The sequence below is a fragment of the Daktulosphaira vitifoliae genome, unplaced genomic scaffold (assembly GCF_025091365.1).
Source record: "Daktulosphaira vitifoliae isolate Bord-2020 unplaced genomic scaffold, ASM2509136v1 Scaffold_5, whole genome shotgun sequence".
NCBI lineage: Eukaryota > Metazoa > Arthropoda > Insecta > Hemiptera > Phylloxeridae > Daktulosphaira > Daktulosphaira vitifoliae.
Window position 1 is genome coordinate 10,920,810 of NW_026099576.1, and position 5,507 is coordinate 10,926,316.

The 5,507-nt window shown below is 27.8% G+C and overlaps 1 long non-coding RNA gene across 4 annotated transcripts; it reads right to left on the reverse strand.

The window, feature by feature from the left end:
* Positions 1-2,578: 2,578 nt before the first annotated feature.
* Positions 2,579-5,260, reverse strand: LOC126908173 (uncharacterized). 4 transcript variants are annotated; one of them, XR_007704727.1, is made up of 4 exons: positions 4,652-5,260; positions 4,429-4,571; positions 4,182-4,268; positions 2,579-4,049 (listed from the first exon to the last, which is right to left on the reverse strand). It is a non-coding gene; the product is annotated as an uncharacterized LOC126908173 (long non-coding RNA). The 4 variants fall into 4 exon arrangements; XR_007704725.1 differs by having other exon boundaries at positions 4,182-4,571; XR_007704726.1 differs by having other exon boundaries at positions 2,579-3,328; positions 3,928-4,571.
* Positions 5,261-5,507: the final 247 nt, after the last annotated feature.

Below are 5,507 nucleotides of genomic sequence, written 5' to 3' on the forward strand. Positions count from 1 at the left end.
TTTGGAAACGTTTTCAAAAGTTAATTTGATAAGGTTATCTTTTCATGTAAAAGTTAATAATTTGAATTTCTCTTGTTAATGTTCAGACTTTTATAAAAACATATTTAAAAATGTAGGAAATTGTAAAGGTATAAAAAAAATTGTTTTGATAAATCCATTTTTAAAATTTAAGAATCATCACCCCTACTGTTTATGTTCTAACTAATTTCTAAGTTCTTGCCTTATAACCTTTAACCCCTTCCTTTGACAATTATTAATAATTTATTCTCTCACTATACTTCTACAAACTTTCCCAACTCACGTCTAATTTTTACTGATGTGTCTGCCTCATTATCCAAAACAGGCTGTACTTACTACATAACAAGTCTTAATATCTCATTTTTCACCAACCTGCATCCTTTTTCTTTCTCCTTTACTACTGAATGCATTGCTATTGTCAATGCATTTCTTTACATTTCTGTTTCTCTAGATATCTCTTTTCTCATTTGCTCAGATTCGCAGGCTTGTCTTCCGAATATTAATTTTAACCCTTTTGATTCTCAAACTTCCTCTATAATCCTTTCAATTTGAGCACTCCTCCACAAAATTTTAACCTCTGGTAAAGAAGTTCAATTCCATTGGGTCCCTAGCCATGTCGGAATCCGTGGTAACGAGTTCGCTGATTCTTTGGCTAAATGTGCATCATCATTCCTATATTATCATTCCTTTCTTCTTCCATATTCTGATGCTCTGCATTACTTTAGATTTACCCNCATATTCTGATGCTCTGCATTACTTTAGATTTACCCTGATGGAAGCATGGCTTACCAAGTGGTCTTCTCTCCCTAACAGCTTTGCCCGATGGCATCGGTCCATCATACCTAGCCCTTCCAAAATTCTGTAGTTTCATCAACTAGATCTTGCAATATAATTTCTAGCTTTTTACGACTCAAACTGGGTCATACCTTTTACCAGTATTCACTTACAAATTAAACGTGAACTCTGACCCTTTTGTCATTTATATGAGAATGAAGTCCTCGGAGATTTTCCTTACTATTTATTGAATTGCTCTTCCTTGGCTTCAAGTAGGTGTCTGCTTATAAAATTTTTAGAATCCAATGGAATTTCCAATTTTGTTTCTCTGTTGTACTAAATTCCCATTCTATTCCCGTGATTACTATCATCATTTCTTTTATATTGAGCGCTAGTTGTACTATTTAACAACTTTATTATATATTATAATTTATTGTATATATTTTACTTTTGTTATACTAATTAACACCAATTATTCCTGTAATTCAAAATGCGAATGTATACTATTTTATTTAATTCTTATGTAATTGTCGAGCTATAATATTGTCATAATAAAAGTTAATAAAAAAATAAAAATTAAGAAATGTCAAATTATACCGACTTTAAAAGTCGTCATATTTTGTAGAATTTACCCCATTTACGAGAAACGAGCGAAAAATTTACAATTTTTGAGGGAAATGTATTCAACTAAATATGATTTGTGATCGATTGACGTATCGTTAAGAAAAATCGGTCAAGTAAGAGCTGAGAAAAATTAGTGACATACACAAAAAAAAAGTAAACACTTCATGGTAAAATTAATACCTTCTTCGCTTCGTATCGAAGCTAAAAAAAATAGTAGCACAGTGGGTTTACTTTACAGTGAAGATTTGGCATAGTTGTGATAATTATAGATAAATGTGGCTAAAATCAGTATTATAAGAAAAGTTTAAATGAAAATTAATAGATTTTGTTTAATTTTAAGTACTTGGTGGATTGTTCTAAAAACAACATCAACTCCTATTTCTTTAATTATATTTTGATTAGTATTTCTTTGATTTTTAAGTATAATATGTGAATAAATACTTGTTATAGTAGTTATATTTAGTAACAAATTGATATTCAATCATTGAATAATGTAATTTTTACGGAGACATTTTTTAAGTAATAGTATATTTTGTTACTTTTATGATAAATGTGTATGAAAATTGAAAACTGTGTAAAATTTCTTATAAAAATTTTTTTTTGATAATCATAATTAAGTACAAAAAAAATTTAAAATTAATATTTAATGAAAGTTCTTCGTCAAACATGTAATGGATGAATTAAAAAATTGTGTAAAATTTCTTATAAAAATTTTTTTTTGATAATCATAATTAAGTACAAAAAAAATTTAAAATTAATATTTAATGAACGTTCTTCGTCAAACATGTAATGGATGAATTAAAAAATTATATAGTGTATATATATTCCTATATTATCCCAATGAAAAATTGGGAAATATTTCCCAATATTAANTTATCCCAATGAAAAATTGGGAAATATTTCCCAATATTAAAATATTAAAAAATTCCATAAAGAGTTTTCTTAATATATAATTATTATTTTAATAAAAATCGAATAGCTAATTAAAAAAAAGGCATTTTTAAAGTATGTTTCTATAAACTTATTGAATTATTTAAAAAGAAAGCTGAGTAGTACAATGCAATTAATTAATAGTCATATTACAAAAACACCATGATAAATATTTATTAATTAACAAATATATTTGTTAATTCATAATTATTTATAGAACACTAAGTGTTGTACACATGTCTAATTATTATTAATAACTTTAAAACACTATTTTTAAGAAAACAGATAATATTAATATATTTAAAAATGCAATTGATGTTTAATATTTAATTGATATGTACATATCAAAATATAAAAAACTCAACAATCCTTATACAATGAAGCCGTCGAATTCCGTTGGAGAGCGCTACATATTTCGATAAGAAAAAAAAATTATAACATCCGGCAGATCATTTTTACGAGAACTGGATGACTTCCAAGTATGTAAACGATAAAATCATAATATTAATTTGCACCTGGTTATTAATATCATATAAAACTCAAATTTTGTAGATTTTGAATAAAATTTCGTTGCTTCTTAAATTCTGAAAAAAAAACAACATTAATTTATAAATAACTGACTCTCTATAGTGCATACACACATCCGTGCTCATATTATATAAAATGTAATACTACTTCAGTAGCCAGATATAAGTAAGGTACCGACCAATTTACGGGACCTCCCTTTGATTACGCCTCGATGGCGATTTTTTTCTCTAGGGAACGCGAATAATCTTGGCATCGTTTTAACGACCTTTTACTTCCCCCAAGCTGCTCGTTCTTTGAGTTTGCCAATTTTTGCAATTGGCTAGTTTCTGATAATTCTTCATCGTGTATCCATTCTTTTCGATAGCAATGTACGTGACGTTGTTCGAAGGATTAAAAGAAAATAAGTACATTGTGTTTGGTTTTGCGATGTCATGTTTGTTGAAGCAGCAAGTCACTACGCAATAAAATTTAACAAATACATGAAATCAAAAAATATACTTTACTTAAATTACATTTATTAGTTAATTATTAGTGAACCAAATTGTACTGTAAAATAGTATAAGGCTATTACAGAGTAAAATTTCATATATAGATAATTGTTAATCTTAAATTTTATTTTATATTTATATCTGGAATGGTTATGAATGATACGTTTGATAACATATGATGACAATTGTAATTAATACTAATTATAATTAACAAAATAAAAATAGTTATTTTAAGCATCCTGAATTTAAAACAATACAAATTAAAAATAAATAAAATTTGAAAATTAATAATCTCAATAAATTAAATCATCACCAAATTCAAATAAATTGATGTTTTTTTTTTTGTAAAATACTATAGTGTAAAAAAAAAGAAAAGTTATATAATTAAATAGCCAAAATTACACTGCTCTAACACTATCTTTTTCATCGGTCAAACTAAATGCATTGTCTGTATAGTGATTTAATCAATTTATAATTTTATTATTGTTGTATTATATTCTGATTGTTTTTAATTTTCTATCAAAACTGCTTATAAGTATATATACATTCCATATAGAATAATTACTTTATTGATAAATAATCTTAAATAAGAATCCAGACGCGTATTGCAATAATAACTTTATTAGCATTATATCTATGCACTTCATTAGCTCTATCTTAATAAAACCGGATGACCAGGTGATCAATCTGGAAATATAAAATTAATAAATGTGTTAAAAACACAAATCGCTATGCGGAACAAATAAAGCACTAAATCAAAAAATTCGTATGTGATATAATAAGATTTTTGAATTTAGGTTTTACTCTTGTTATAATAACCTTCATTAAATCGTCGACAATTTGGTTTGGATGAGAGTTGATAAACATATGGCGTGTAATCAGAGAGTAATTTTTATATATGATTTCCTGAAAAGTGAGAAAAAGCGACTTTTTCTTAAATACTTTTAAATACTAATTTGCAACTTAATTTTTCTCGCCTTACATTTTACTAGGGTTATCAATAATTAAAGAAAGAGGTCATTTGTTACAAACGACGAGAACAATAGAAACCCATTTTCTTACTTACTGAACACACTATATAATAAAATCACGGGTTATTAATAATTTTGAAGTAATGATATAAAAATTCGTTTTCCAAAACTGCAATTTTAAATAGCTTCTGAAACAATATATGAGTGATTTTTGGATTTTATGGGTTATATGACCAAACTGTAAAATACATAGCAAAATTTTAACAAATCACTGATCTTATGTGCGATTGAATGTGAACTATGTTAAATGTTGAGTACCTGATTATCAATGAGAGACTTCAGTTAACGAGTAAATATATTTTTTCTGCAAAATACGTAATTAGGTTTCAAGAATTCATCTAGTAAAAATTATAGCAATTTTTTACAGTGTGTCAATCATAGTTTTATCTTTCTATGTCATTTGAAAAATATTGTAAGTGTTCCCGGAAAAAAACTACAATTTTTGCACACATTACTGTGCGTCCGAGACTCGATCGTAGCAATCGCACTGTACATAATAATAAATGAGAACACACGCTACGATGTTGATTATGATGGTAATGATACAAAAAAATATAATATAACACAATTGTTCTCCGATGTGGTGTCCTGCGGTTCCAGAAAGACCTTATTGAGCGAAACGCCATTATTTAGACAATACTCACAGCAGCACAACACTACCATTCACGGTTTAATGGTTTGGTAGCGTTTCGGCATCTCAGTGCGCCGGGAAAAAGAGCCATTGAAGCCATTACACGAATGGTCAATACGAGCATAGATATGCTTTAATGCGTTTTTCTTTCTGATCGATAGATTTATGTTGCCGTATTGTTATTAAACCATTAGAGTTACTTTCATACGTATTCACAGTCCTCCCCATCCGTTGAAACCGCGACACACTAACGTGTTGTGCCTACGGCGGCGGCTTCACTTGAATTCACATGATTATTTTAAGACGGCGTTCAAACGCTGTAACGTTAATGTAATTCCTGAACGTTAAACATTTTTAATACTATTAGTATTTAGGCAATAATAATTATACTTGTATATTGTGTTATATTTTTCAAATAAAATGATTTTTGCAACATATATCGGCAAAAAAACTAATTTTATCTCGACCAAGCCGCAGGCAAGT